General features: G+C 45.1%; 1 pseudogene; it reads right to left on the reverse strand.

Moving 5' to 3' along the window:
* Positions 1–7,751: 7,751 nt before the first annotated feature.
* Positions 7,752–8,585, reverse strand: LOC135015099 (spindlin-Z-like; annotated as a pseudogene).
* Between the last annotated feature and the right edge of the window lie 7,646 nt (positions 8,586–16,231).

A 16,231-nucleotide genomic window follows, 5' to 3' on the forward strand; every position in this document is an offset into this window, starting at 1 on the left:
TGTAGTATGTATAAAGAAGAAAGAAAAAAAAAACCACGGGTAGGTGGTATACAATTATGGATGGACTGCCGAGTGCCGACACAGAGGTAGCTACAGCCGTGGACTACCGTACTGTACTGTGTCTGCTGCTAATATAGACTGGATGATAATGAGATGTAGTATGTATAAAGAAGAAGGAAAAAAAAACCACGGGTAGGTAGTATACAATTATGGATGGACTGCCGAGTGCCGACACAGAGGTAGCTACAGCCGTGGACTACCGTACTGTACTGTGTCTGCTGCTAATATAGACTGGATGATAATGAGATGTAGTATGTATAAAGAAGAAAGAAAAAAAAAACCACGGGTAGGTGGTATACAATTATGGATGGACTGCCGAGTGCCGACACAGAGGTAGCTACAGCCGTGAACTACCGTACTGTGTCTGCTGCTAGTATAGACTGGATGATAAATAATGATATAAAAAATATATATATATCACTACTGCAGCCGGACAGGTATATATTATATAATGACGGACCTGCTGGACACTGTCTGTCAGCAGAATGAGTTTTTTAATTTTTATAGAATAAAAAAACACCACACAAGTCACACGACGAGTGTACTTTTTCAGGCAGACATTCAATCACAATATACTATACTGGTGGTCAGTGTGGTCAGGTCACTGGTCACAGTGGTCAGTGGTCAGTCACACTGGCAGTGGCACTCTGGCAGCAAAAGTGTGCACTGTTTAATATGTACTCCTGGCTCCTGCTATAACCTATAACTGCTCCCCAGTCTCCCCCACAATTAAGCTGTGTGAGCACAGTCAGATATTATACATAGATGATGCAGCACACTGGGCTGAGCACAGATATGGTATGTGAGTGTGACTGAGTCACTGTGTATCGTTTTTTTCAGGCAGAGAACAAGAACAGAACGGATTATTAAATAATAATAAATTATAAAACTGCACTGGTGGTCAGGTCACTGGTCATCAGTCACTAGTATAACTCCTCCTAAGCTCCAGTAAGTAAATGAAGTGTCTCACTCTCACTCTCCTATCTATTTTAATTTCTAAACGGAGAGGACGCCAGCCACGTCCTCTCCCTATCAATCTCAATGCACGTGTGAAAATGGCCGCGACCGGCGGCTCCTTATATAGAATCCGAGTCTCGCGATAGAATCCGAGCCTCGCGAGAATCCGACAGCGTGATGATGACGTTCGGGCGCGCTCGGGTTAACCGAGCAAGGCGGGAAGATCCGAGTCGCTCGGACCCGTGTAAAAAAACCTGAAGTTCGGGCGGGTTCGGATTCAGAGAAACCGAACCCGCTCATCTCTAGTTTAAAGCTCTTATAGTATCTTCTGCTGACCTGCATCTGAAATTACATACTTTATTGCAAACTGTACTGCAAGCCAGGGTACCACTAAGGCAGGGGTGGGCAATTATTTCAGCTGGGGGGCCGCATAATACTTCCAGCGAATATTCGAGGGCCACACACAAAATACTCAAAAAGAGATCCCTTTTTACACATTACGGCAGACAGCGTGCCCTTTTTACACATTACGGCAGACAGTGTCTCCCTTTTTACACATTATGGCAGACAGCGTGCCCTTTTTACACATTATGACAGACAGCGTTTCCTTTTTACACATTACGACAGACAGCGCCCCCGTTTTTATACATTACGGCAGACAGCGCCCCCGTTTTTATACATTACGGCAGACAGCGCCCCCGTTTTTACACATTATGGCAGACAGCGCCCCCGTTTTTACACATTACGGCAGACAGCGCCCCCACTTTTATACATTACGGCAGACAGCGCCCCCGTTTTTACACATTACGGCAGACAGGGCCCCCGTTTTTACACATTACAGCAGACAGTCCCTACCCCCCTTTCCCCCCCCTCCCCTAAACCCATATTGCAGTTTTTAACTCCCCTCCCTCCCCACCCCTAAACCTATATGGCAGCTTAAGCAGTGATCCAGGGGCTGGCTGGACAGGGGGTTTACCTGTTTGTCACAGTGGCAGACAATCCCCGCTGTCCGATGATCTGCGCTGCTGCCCGGCCGGAGTCACTGCTGATGTGGCCTCTCCTGCTCCCGCTCGCTGCCCGCCGCTTCCTCTCCTCACTGGCCGACGCTTCTCGGCCGCCGCTCCTGCTCACTGCAGTGCCCGCCCCCCGTGCCGCCCAGCGCATGATAACAGAGGAAATCCCGGTCAGCTGACCCTGTGACGTAACCGGGATTTCCTCAGCGGCGCCGCGTCTGAGAGCAGTGCAATGACAAGCGGCATGTCGGGCCGCTTGTCATTGCACTCTGGTGGGGCACAGCGGGCCAGGCAGGATCGGTCTGCGGGCCGTATCCGGCCCGCGGGCCGCATGTTTCCCACCCCTACACTAAGGGATTAATGATGCTAGACAGTCCCTTTTAGTGGGATATTACGTTTATTAGAAACAGTACAGTATGTTACTATGGGGTATATGCAATTGCGGTCGAATTCCCGAAAATGTCGAAAAACGGGACATTTTCGCCCCCCAAAAAAATTCGACAATGCAATTCAGCACTTTTCATCAAAAAAACGGACTTTCAAATTCGACTTTTTGAAATTCGACATTTGTCAAATTCGACATTTCTGCAATGGTACAAATGCGGCAATTTAACAAAAGTATATTCAATTGAAGATTGTAAATTCGACAACAGTGCTTTTAGACAGTAAATTCGGCATTTTCAATCCGCCACACTTTGCTGGCGGAATCTAATAAAAAATTTTAAAAACATGTTTTTTATTGTGTTTTTTTAATTGGTAACAGCATATCTATTTATATTAGAAGGGATTAGGTACTTGGTTTGTCTATTTTGAAGGCACAAGTATTATTTATATATTTTTAAAAATATAATTATTTTTTTAATGGAATGGTAAAAATCAGAAAAAAAAAATGCGTGGGGTCCCCCCTCCTAAGCATAACCAGCCTCGGGCTCTTCGAGCCGGTCCTAGTTCTAAAAATCCGGGGGGAAAACTGACATGGGATCCCCCGTATTTTTAAAACCAGCACCGGGCTCTAATCAAAATCCGTCAAATCAGCCGTTTTTCGACAGCGGTACTGTCGAATCCGTTTTTTATTGAATATGTTGAATTCCGGCACCCACCTGCCGGAATTCGATGGTCAAATTGTGTTGAATTAAAAAACGGGCAAAAAATTGCCGCGATTCGCCGGCAATTGCATATACCCCTATGAGTCTATTTCAAAGTGGTCAAGCCCTACGTCAGGGGTGTGTGCATGCTCTTCCGGGTCCAGCTCTGTTACAGTTAGTTACAGGACATGGCAGCAGCTGTGCTGGGCAGGATTCTTGTGGCCTGCGCCGGCCTCTTCTACTGTGCCATGTTCAGGTCTGAAAACTGGGGAGCGCAAGGGGTGGTGAGTTTCTCCCCAGGGTAAGAGTGGATTTGTGAGGGGATACTGGTGTTTGGGATGGTGTGGGAGGGCTGGCAATGCATGAAACAACCTGTGGGCTGTGTGGGGAAGAAATGAGAGATACTGACCTGCATACTGTACATACTGTACTGTATTACTGTATACTGTACTATACTATATGTGTATATGGTAGTAAAAATAAATAAAATATATACTGTATACAGTGCTGTATATACTGTACTGTATAGTGTATATATTTATTTATTAACAGTTTCTTATATCCTGTAGCACAAAAAATTCCATATATATACTATACTATACTGTACATACTGTGCTGTATATTTTATAATGACAGTATTTTCTTCTCAGTCACTACAGAGTCACTTATGGTACTTTTTTTTATTTCACAGTACCGCAACCTGCCCGACCACAGCCCCCAGGCTGAAGAGAAGGAGCAGCCATGCCCCAGCTCAGCCGGTAAGCACACTACTCTCTGATTTCAGCCTTGCTTCCCAGTTCTATTGTGTAACGTGAATTCTGGTTCGACTGTCATTGTTACACTACTGTACATGTGTCGTGGATACTGTACAGTACATGTACAAATTGACAGTGTCACTCTCGGTACTGTTATTTTTTTTCACAGTACTGCAACTTGCCCAGCCGCAGCCCCCCCAGGCTCAGAAGGAGCAGGAACACTACTTTCCAATTTCTACCTCGCTTCCCAGTGGTATTGTGTAACGAGAATTCTGGTGCAACTGTCATGACTTGGGATCCCTGAGGTCAAGATCCCGGTGCCGGAATCCAGACATCCCTGAAAATGGTGGCGACAATGGCTCGAAATTGGGTGGGAGACCGGCCCCGTGATCCCGATAGATAGGATCCTGATCATAACGACGCCGGAGGAAGTGAGTATACAGCCAGGAAAGGGATAGTTAGGTTTAGGCACTTATTGTGGGGTTACGATAGAGAGCGGGAAGGGTTAGGCTGCCGGAAGAGGTGGTTAGGTTAAGGCACCACTAGGGGCACTAAGGATTAAGCACCAAGGGGGAGGTTTAGGTTTTGGTTTAGGCTGCAGGAGGTGAGGTTTTGGGTTAGAGGGGAGGGGGGTACTATACTTAACGAACCCCTGTTGGGATTTTCACATTTGGGATTTTTGCATTCAGGATGCCATCATTGGGAGACTGAGCACCGGCATCCCGAATGCCGGCATATCGTATGATATTTTATGACTAATTTGTATGCATTCTTTACAGTACTGTATTTCATTGTACTGGTTGTTGCCGGCCAGGAGGAGGGAAGCCCCGGCAGAGGTAATCATTATTATTGTTATAGAGTTACTAGTTTCCTACAGTATTACTATAATTTTTTCATTATACAATACTTGTTATCTTTTACACACAGAATGTCTCGTTATTGATACAGAGGCAGAGGAGGAGGAGGCGGCGGAGAAGATTGGGGAACCTTCAGGCCAGCCTGGTAAGTATTGTAATCTACAGTACTGTACTGTACTGTACATTGTGTTCCAGCGGTCAAGATTACAGCAGTCATGTGGCCAACAGCTGCATCCTGATTGCAGAAATCCCAACAGGGCGAGGTACAGTATCCTAACCCTCCTACACTACTCCTGAACCCTCCATTCATACACTGATTCTGGCCTCTGCATTTTGAATGCCGGGATTCCAACAGCTGGTATTTTAAATGCAGATACAGTAGGTCCCCTACCAATAAATGGTAGAAATGAGCAGGTTCGGTTCTCCAAGATCCGAACCCCCCCGTACTTCACCTATTTTACACGGTTCCGAGGCAGCCTCAGATCTTCCCGCCTTGCTCGGTTAACTCGAACGCGCCCGAACGTCATCATCCCGCTGTCGGATTCTCGCGAGATTCGTATTCTATATAAAGAGCCGCGCGTCGCCGCCATTTTCACTCGTGCATTGGAGATTGAACGGAGAGGACGTGGCTGCGTTGTCTCCCTGAAAAGCTCCGTAATCTGTGCTCAGTGTGCTGCAAATATCTGTGCTCAGTGTGCTGCAAATATCGTGCTCAGTGTGCTGAAAATATCTACGTTCTCTGCCTGAAAACGCTCCATATCTGCGCTCAGTGTGCTGCAAATATCTATGCTCAGTGTGCTGCATTGTGGGGACTGGGGACCACCAGTATATAATTATAGTAGTACAGTAAAGAAGTCCATTGCTGTATCTTGCAGCTCTGTGTCAAGTATACTATCCATATCTGTGCTGCATTATTGTGAGCAGTATATAGGAGGACAGTGCAGCATTTTGGTGACCAGCAGTATACTTATAGTACAGTACAGTAGGCCCTTGCTGTATCTTGCAGCTCTGTGTCAAGTATACTATCTCTGTGCTGCATTATTGTGAGCAGTATATAGTAGGACAGTGCAGCATTTTGGTGACCTGCAGTTTACATATAGTACAGTACAGTAGGCCATTGCTGTATCTTGCAGCTCTGTGTCACTTCTAGTATCCTGATCAGTGCTCAATATCGGCTGCATTGTTGTGACCAATATGTATACTGTACTGTGCGACGTGTGTTATACACCTGGTGATTTCATACATCCTGTAATATGTACTGAGCGATGTGTGAGATACACCTGGGGATTATACACCCTGTATACTGTACTGTGCAATGTTTGTGATACACCTGGTGATTATACACCCTGTATACTGTACTGAGCGATGTGTGAGATACACCTTGGGATTATACACCCTATATACTGTACTGTGTGATGTGTGAGATACACCTGGGGATTATACACCCTATATACTGTACTGTGTGATGTGTGTGATACACCTGGTAATTAATTATACACCCTGTATACTGTACTGTGCGACGTGTGTTATACACCTGGTGATTATACATCCTGTAATCTGTACTGAGCGATGTGTGAGATACACCTGGGGATTATACACCCTATATACTGTACTGTGTGATGTGTGTGATACACCTGGTAATTAATTATACAGGGTGTAGTACGGCTGGCCGCCGGTCTCCTGACCGCCGGTCAGCTTACCGACGCCGGGATCCCGGTGGGGAGGGGCGAGTGCAGCAAGCCCTTTGCGGGCTCGCTGTGCTCGCCACGCTGCGGGCTCGGTGGCGACCTGCGGTCGCCATGGGTTCTATTCCCACTCTATGGGTGTCGTGGACACCCATGAGTGGAAATAGTCCCTGTTGGTCGGCATGCCGACCATCGGGACAGTGACCCGTCGGGCTGGTGGAGGAGGTCATGTGACTGTCGGTCAGCTGACCGGCGGTCACATGAATACCACCCATTATACACCCTATATACTGTACTGTGCGACGTGTGTTATACACCTGGGGATTATACACCCTATATACTGTACTGTGTGATGTGTGAGATACACCTGGGGATTATACACCCTATATACAGTACTGAGCGATGTGTGAGATACACCTGGGGATTATACACCCTATATTATTATTATTATCCTCTATTTATATGGCGTCACAAGGGTTCCGCAGCGCCCAATTACAGAGTACATAAATAATCAAACAGGAAAACAGCAATTTACAGTTGATGACAGTATAGGACAAGTGCAGGGTAAATAAACATAGTTACATCAGAAAATTACACTGGAATAAGTATCAGGTGGCAGAAGACTGCTGGATGTGGTACAGTTGAAGATTATTAAAGTAAGATAAAGGATAAGCACATGAGGGAAGAGGGCCCTGCTCGTGAGAACTTACAATCTAAAGGGAAGGGGTAGACAGACATGGGTGACACAGATGCGGTACATAGAGAACGTGGAACAGAGGGTTAGGATGAGATTTGGCTGGGTTTGGTGAAGAAGTGAACCCCCAGAAGGCACAAGTCAATACTTAACATTGCAACATTTTACTTGGCTATGCAGGAGAAAATTAAAAATATAGGGAAATAAAAATAAGAAAAAAGAATCGATAACTTCTACCACTTTCAAAACGGTCAATGGAAGCTGAAATAATGGACAACTACCTCATGGAAGCCAGATACAGTATACCAAACAGTACTTAGCAGAGTTAGGAATGAGTGCTTATGAAATACAGTAACATTTTGTCATAATATTTCAGAAACTGCATGGCTGGTCTCTTGCACTCTTTTGCGCTAATACACCACCTGCTTTAGGATTTATATTCAAAAACATTATGTCTCCATAATCCCAAAAACGTCAGTCATCTTGGAAAGTGGTTTGTTCCTTTGTAAGGGAAAGAGAACAAACGTTCTCAAACAACGGTTTCTCAATTTTTTTTTCCTCTGGGAAGGGATTGTGGATTCGCAGGAATATCTGAGCATTTCTGTAATCAGAAAGCAGCAACTTTCTACAAATTTTTACATTAGATTACATTTGGCAAAAAAAAAAAAAAGTACAGAATCCCATGTAGGATGTCTTCACCAAATCGTAGACATAAATATGGAAATCGTCATCAAACTTAATGAAGTACACAGATGGTTTAGCTTCAACTTGATGAATAACCATGCCAGTCCTTTTTGAGCCATCTTCTTTGGCATATTCCACTTGCTTGCCCACCAGGCTGTCCACAACCTTCCCTGGTTCTCTTTCAGCTGGAGGGGAATCATTTGAGTCTGGCATGATCCCAAGATCTCCTTCTTTATAGTCATCTAAAAGTTGATACATATATAAGACTGGGTCCTTTTCATAGGTTATATAATAATAAAACCATGTGTTCATAATAGGTGCTCCTGCTAATAGCATCCCTCGCCACTCATCCTTGGAACCATCCTCTGTTTCAAACATATGCTCCACTGCTTTACCAATCATTGTGTCAGCCAAATGGGCATCGCTGATTCAGGATGAGGCAACTCTGTCTGGTAGAACTTCAAGAGCAGACACCTTTTCATCCTTGTGAAGCTCAAGTCCATAGACACAATCAAATCCATCATACTTTATAAGATAGAGGGAGGGATTCACTGGTACTTGATCCAGAACTGTTCCTTTCCACTGGGTTATTGGCCCACTGCCCTCTTTCCACCCATGCTGTATTCTACAGCCTACAATATTTTGCCTTGGCTGGGAGATTGGTTTACTTGGTCCCATATAGTTTCGATGTTTCTTATGAGATGTTCTTTTCTTCATCATATTTGCAGAAACACCTACATGTGCTGCATCAGCTCTTGATCGCTGAGCGGCTGCCTTTCCAAATGGAGTCTTCATTCACCTGTGTATTAAAGGGCAGCAGGGCTGCCGAACTAGGGTGAAAAGTGTAGTCACTCAAAGTTTGTTGTAGTCCTTCCAGTCTACATGAAAAAGAACCCCTTCCTTTCCACCTTTCAGAAAAACTCCGACCCTCAATTGCTCTGATCAGAAGTCACTTATCTGGGGAAGATAGGATGTGTTTCCCTCCACTCCCCCTGCAGGTGATGGCTGTGGCACAGTGCTCCCCTGCGGCTAGTTGCCTCAATCAGCCTTTGTCAGACTCCGTCACCACCACTGTGCGCTGCTATGGACGAGCAGCTCCCACCTCAATCCCCCTGAACTTCCAAGCCCTCCGCTCAGACACTCCAGCACTCATTCCCTTCCCTCACCCCCTCCCTCTCCACACACTGCCAGATTTGGAGCTGGCTGCTACTATACAGCCGCCTGTCACTCTGCTGCCAGGACCAGGCCTCGCCTTCCTGCCAAATACTGATCCCTCCAGAGCTGCATACTGTAAACTGTACTGTGCGACGTGTGTTATACACCTGGTAATATCTGTGCTCAGTGTGCTGCATTCTGGGGACCACCAGTATATAATTATAGTAGTACGGTACAGTAGACCATTGCTGTATCTTGCAGCTCTGTGTCACTGCAAGTATCCATTCCATATCTGTGCTGCATTGTTGTGAGCAGTATATAGTAGGACAGTGTAGCATTTTGGTGACCAGCAGTATACATATAGTACAGTACAGTAGGCCATTGCTGTATCTTGCAGCTCCGCATCAGACTCAGTTCTAGTATCCTGATCAGTGCTCAATATCTGCTGCATTGTTGTGTCCAGTATATAGTAGTACAGTGCAGCATTGTGGTGACTACCAGTATATAGTAGTACAGTACAGTAGGCCATTGCTGTATCTTGCAGCTCTGTGTCACTTCTAGTATCCTGATCAGTGCTTAATATCTTAATGTCAGTGCTGCATTGTGGTGACCAGTATACTACAGTACAATAGTCCAGTGCTGTTCTCGCTGCTCAGTGTCAGTTCTCCGTAGTATCATCAGTGATCAGTATAATCAGTTCTCAGTATAATCAGTGCGCTGTTAGACGTGTGCCCATTTTCTGCCATTAGTGCAGTGGGATTTAGACAATTGATGAAGTTATTTTGTCCCCGGTACAAAATCCCATCTAGATTCCACTTCACTAGGCAGGCGATAGTGAGATTCTACCAATTAATATCAGTGATTTATAATTATTAATTACAATGATCTTGCCAAATAATTCCAGTGATTTTGTAATTTTCTTCCAGTGATTTGGACCAATAATACCATTGATTAGAACAAATAATTCCAGTGATTTTGTCATTTTTTTCCAGTGATTTGGACCAATAATACCATTGATTAGAACGAATAATTCCAGTGATTTTGTCATTTTCTTCCAGTGATTTGGACCAATAATTCCATTGATTAGAACAAATAATTCCTGTGATATTGAGGTGTTTGTGTTGCTTAGCTTAGCTGTCCAGCAACCACAGTGCACCTCTGATTCTCTTTTCTTTGCATCATGTGCTGTTTGGGGCCAATTTTATTAAGTGCCATCCTGTCTGACACTGCAATGCCACTTCTAGATGGGCCAGGTGTTTGTCATCCAGCGACCTCGGTGCAAATTTTAGGACTAAAAATATTGTGAGGTGTGAGGTGTTCAGAATAGACTGGAAATGAGTGGAAATTGTGGTTATTGAGGTTAATAATACTATAGGATCAAAATTACCCCCAAATTCTATGATTTAAGCTGTTTTTGAGGGTTTTTTGAAAAAAAACACCCGAATCCAAAACACACCCGAATCTGACAAAAAAATTTCAGGGAGGTTTTGCCAAAACGAGTCCAAATCCAAAACACGGCCGCAGAACCGAATCCAAAACCAAAACCCGAAAAATTTCCTGTGCACATCTCTAATAAATGGTCACTCTACAGCAGGGCTGGCCAAACCGGTCCTCGAGATCTACCAACAGTTCGCATTTTCCAGACCACCTAGATGGTGCACAGGTGTAGTCATTACTAATTAAGATGTGATGCATTCATTCCAAACTGACAATTCTACAGATCTCCAGGAGACCTGGAAAACATGAACTGTTGGTAGATCTCGAGGACTGGTTTGGCCAGCCCTGCTCTACAGTATTCCTATTAAGAATGTCTCTCTGCCTCCTGTACTCTACTTCCTGTACCACTGTACTACTGTAAAGTACTGTCAAATACTGTAGTACTGTAAATATCGATGTAAAATGTGCCTTGTCTTTTTTTGTTTATAATATTTTTTTTTATATTCCACACAGAAATTGTCATGGAGGCAGAGGAGGTGGAGGCAGAGGAGGAGATGGAGGAGACCTCACCCTAGTCCAGTAAGTAATCTACAGTACTGAACTGCACTGTACGTGTTCTACCAATGGGTTGGGTTCGCGTAACCAGTGGTCATGATTCCAGTGGTCAGGTGACCAGCAGTGGCATCCTGATTGCAGTAATCCCAACAGGGCACAGTGCTTTAAGCATCCTTACAACCCCCCCCCCCCCCCCCCCCTCTACTACTTAATAACCCTCCATTCATTCTTTGATTCTGTCCTCGGCATTCTGAATGCCGGGATCCCAACAGCTGGTACAGTATTCCAAATTCAGGTACAGCACGTCCCCTACCAATGGACAGTCATTCTGCTCTTATTAAGAATGTCTCTCTGTCTCCTGTACTCTACTTCCTGTAGCACTGTATTACTGTAAAGTACTGTACAATACTATAGTAACTGTACTGTACATTTTGTTTACAATATTTTTTTCCACTCAGTAATTATCAATGATGGTGAGGAAGAGGAGGAGGAGAAAGAGGAGTAGCAGAAGGTGTCATCCCAGCTCAGTAAATAATCCACAGTGCTGTACTGTACATTGTGTTCTACCAATGGGTTGGGTTCCCGTGACCATCTGTCAGACATCCTGATCACAGAAATCCTAACAGGGTGAGGTACTGTAAGTATCTGGATGACAGGATCCCGACAGCTGGTATTTTAAAAACAGGTACAGTATGTCCCCTACACTAACTCAGCAATCCTGTGTGTAAGGTATTTAGGGTTTGCTATCAGTAAACACTTCACAGTAACATTAATAAGTACTGTAAGTAATGATGTACAATTTGCCTTGTCTTTTTTAGTTTATATTATTTTTTTTAATTTTCCACACAGAAATCATTGTCATTGAGGAAAAGGTAGAGGAGGAGGAGGAGGGGGGAAGAGGAGGAGAAGAAGAAGCAGATGCCACACAGTAAGTACTGTACTGTACAATTTGGAAATAGAAATACTGTACACTGTATAAACAATGTGCAATGTACTGTACTGTATGTATATTTTATCTTTTTGGAAGATATTGTGTGTTTTAAATTTTTGCTCTGTTGTTTTTTTTTATTAACAATATGTACTGTACAGTACATAAAGATTTTTTTTTATGTACTTAACAGTATGCACTGTAGTGCCACAAATTTCATTGTGCTTTTCAAATACGACATCAGTGTTCAAAAATAGAATACAGTAGACTCACACAGCAATGTGGGCCAGGGGGTCAAGAGGATGGGAAAGTGAACAATGAGAAAACGTGAGGATACAGCATGTGTGGACTTTACAGTGGGGATGCAATTGAAAGTTTCATGTGCTGTACTGTATTGTGTCGAAAAGAGTATTTGATGGAATTAACCTTTTTTGTAATTCATTTTTGTTTTCTCATACCCTACTCTGTCCCAGGCAGGGGAGGAGGAGGAGGAGGCAGCATTTAGCGGTAAGAATTACAGTAGTACTATGATAAGGAGAGTGCCTGGCTGGGCACGATATCTATATAAGAGTCTTGCAATTTTGTGATTGGTTGAAGAGGTCAATTGTTGCTAGGCAGATCAGAGTTTTGAGTGAGTGGTAATTGGTTAGGGCCAGCCTATCGGTGAGTGTAGGGGAGGTGTTTAGTGCATTAAGGGTAGAAACATCCAGAGTTGCTTCCTCTTGTCGGCTGGAAGCCCACCCACCCTATTGGCTCTCTAATTTTGCCCTCTTCAATTTGGCTTACTATTATCTTTCTTTCAGACTAGTGGGCGAGAAGGCGCTACTGGCCAGCGGTCACTTGTAACATAAGTGGTGTTGTGGGGCACTTACCCCTTTTGAAGGACGGCGAGTGTGTCCTGCCCTTGTGGGGGGGGGGCGAGGGGCGCTTCATTGGGGAGCGTCCTCACTCTGCTATAGGAAGGGGTGGTGAGACCTTCGCAACACAGGTTATGCTGATATATATAGATGGGGCATTTCAGTTGCACCCATGACAGTTGGGGCGTTTAGTCGCCGCCATTTTGTAAGATCGTGACTAGAGCTGGTTAGTGGTAGCGTCTTCCTGGCCACCCACTACGAGTGAGGTTATTCCAATTAATAAATTCAATGACCATTTAATCCAACGCAGTTGTGTCCGTGTCGTTATTATTAGTTGATAAGCTAGCTTAAAGTGTATAGTTAATGTCAAGCACAATAAATGAATAGACGCCTTGGATCTGATGTGATCGGAGGAGCTGTCCAATGTGACAATTTTCATCAGAATTTTCAGGAAGATGCGTTGAAATCGGATGAAAATTGCACAAATCGGACTAGTAGATGGGGAACTTTAGATGGGTGTTTTTTTGAACTGATGATGTTGTCCATAGCAACTAGTGATGTGCACCGGACATTTTTCAGGTTTTGTGTTTTGGTTTTGGATTCGGTTCCACGGCCATGTTTTGGATTCGGACGCGTTTTGGCAAAACCTCCCTGAAATTTTTTTGTCGGATTCGGTTGTGTTTTGGATTCGGATGTTTTTTTTACAAAAACCCCTCAAAACAGCTTAAATCATAGAATTTGGGGGTCATTTTGATCCCATAGTATTATTAACCTCAATAACCATAATTTCCACTCCAAAAAAAAAGGCACAATGAGGTAGCTGTGTGACTAAGCTAAGCGACCCAAGTGGCCGACACAAACACCTGGCCCATCTAGGAGTGGCACTGCAGTGTCAGACAGGATGGCAGATTTAAAAAATAGTCCCCAAACAGCACATGATGCAAAGAAAAAAAGATGCGCAATGAGGTTGCTGTGTGACTAAGCTAAGGTACCCAAGTGGCCGACACAAACACCTGGCCCATCTAGGAGTGGCAATGCAGTGTCAGACAGGATGGCAGATTAAAAAAATAGTCCCCAAACAGCACATGATGCAAAGAAAAATTAAAGAAAAAAGAGGTGCAAGATGGAATTGTCCTTGGGCCCTCCCACCCACTCTTATGTTGTATAAACAGGACATGCACACTTTAACAAACCCATCATTTCAGCGACAGGGTCTGCCACACGACTGAGACTGAAATGACTGGTTGGTTTGGGCCCCCACCAAAGAAGAAGCAATCAATCTCTCCTTGCACAAACTGGCTCTACAGAGGCAAGATGTCCACCTCCTCCTCATCCTCCGATTCCTCACCCCTTTCACTGTGTACATCCCCCTTATCACAGATTATTAATTCGTCCCCACTGGAATCCACCATCTCAGGTCCCTGTGTACTTTCTGGAGGCAATTGCTGGTGAATGTCTCCACGGATGAATTGATTATAATTAATTTTGATGAACATCATCTTCTCCACATTTTCTGGAAGTAACCTCGTACGCCGATTGCTGACAAGGTGAGCGGCTGCACTAAACACTCTTTCGGAGTACACACTGGAGGGGGGGCAACTTAGGTAAAATAAAGCCAGTTTGTGCAAGGGCCTCCAAATTGCCTCTTTTTCCTGCCAGTATACGTACGGACTGTCTGACATGCCTACTTGGATGCGGTCACTCATATAATACTCCACCATTCTTTCAATGGTGACAGAATCATATGCAGTGACAGTAGACGACATGTCAGTAATCGTTGGCAGGTCCTTCAGTCCGGACCAGATGTCAGCACTTGCTCCAGACTGCCCTGCATCACCGCCAGCGGGTGGGCTCGGAATTCTTAGCCTTTTCCTCGCAGCCCCAGTTGCGGGAGAATGTGAAGGAGGAGCTGTTGACGGGTCATGTTCCACTTGACTTGACAATTTTCTCACTGGCAGGTCTTTGAACCTCTGTAGACTTGTGTCTGCTGGAAAGAGAGATAAAACGTAGGTTTTAAATCTAGGATCGAGCACGGTGGCCAAAATGTAGTGCTCTAATTTCAACAGATTGACCACCCGTGAATCCTAATTAAGCGAATTAAGGGCTCCATCCACAAGTCCCACATGCCTAGCGGAATCGCTCTGTTTTAGCTCCTCCTTCAATGTCTCCAGCTTCTTCTGCAAAAGCCTGATGAGGGGAATGATCTGACTCAGGCTGGCAGTGTCTGAACTGACTTCGCGTGTGGCAAGTTCAAAGGGCATCAGAACCTTGCACAACGTTGAAATCATTCTCCACTGCGCTTGAGTCAGGTTCATTCCCCCTCCTTTGCCTATATCGTAGGTAGCTGTATAGGCTTGAATGGCCTTTTGCTGCTCCTCCAACTCTGAAGCATATAGAGGGTTGAATTCCACCTTGTTACCACCTCTTGCTTCAGATGATGGCAGGGCAGGCTCAGAAGTGTTTGCTGGTGCTCCAGTCTTCGGGACGCGGTGGCTGAATGCCGAAAGTGGCACGCAATTCTTCGGGCCACCGACAGCATCTCTTGCACGCCCCTGTCATTTTTCAAATAATTCTGCACCACCAAATTCAATGTATGTGCAAAACATGGGACATGCTGGAATTTGCCCAGATGTAATGCACGCACAATATTGGTGGCGTTGTCCGATGTCGCAAATCCCCAGGAGAGTCCAATTGGGGTAAGCCATTCTGCGATGATGTTCCTCAGTTTCCGTAAGAGGTTGTCAGCTGTGTGCCTCTTATGGAAAGCGGTGATACAAAGCGTAGCCTGCCTAAGAATGAGTTGGCGTTTGCGAGATGCTGCTACTGGTGCCGCCGCTGCTGTTCTTGCTGCGGGAGGCAATACATCTACCCAGTGGGCTGTCACAGTCATATAGACCTGAGTCTGCCCTGCTCCACTTGTCCACATGTCCGTGGTTAAGTGGACATTGGGTACAACTGCATTTTTTAGGACACTGGTTACTCTTTTTCTGACATCTGTGTACATTTTCGGTATCGCCTGCCTAGAGAAGTGGAAGCTAGATGGTATTTGGTACCGGGGACACAGTACCTCAAGCAATTCTCTAGTTCCCTGTGAATTAACGGTGGATACCGGAAACACGTTTTTCACCACCCAGGCTGCCAAGGCCTGACTTATCCGCTTTGCAGCAGGATGACTGCTGTGATATTTCACCTTCCTCGCAAAGGACTGTTGGACAGTCAATTGCTTACTGGAAGTAGTACAAGTGGTCTTCCGACTTCCCCTCTGGGATGACGATCGACTCCCAGCAGCAACAACAGCAGCGCCAGCAGCAGTAAGCGTTACACTCAAGGATGCATCGGAGGAATCCCTGGCAGGAGAGGACTTGTCAGACTTGCCAGTGACATGGCCTGCAGGACTATTGGCTTTCCTGTCTAAGGAGGAAATTGACACTGAGGGCGTTGGTGGTGTGGTTTACAGGAGCTTGGTTACAAGAGGAAGGGATTTAGTTGGCAGTGGACTGCTTCCGCTG

This window comes from Pseudophryne corroboree, chromosome 2 (assembly GCF_028390025.1).
Source record: "Pseudophryne corroboree isolate aPseCor3 chromosome 2, aPseCor3.hap2, whole genome shotgun sequence".
Taxonomy (NCBI): Eukaryota; Metazoa; Chordata; class Amphibia; order Anura; family Myobatrachidae; genus Pseudophryne; species Pseudophryne corroboree.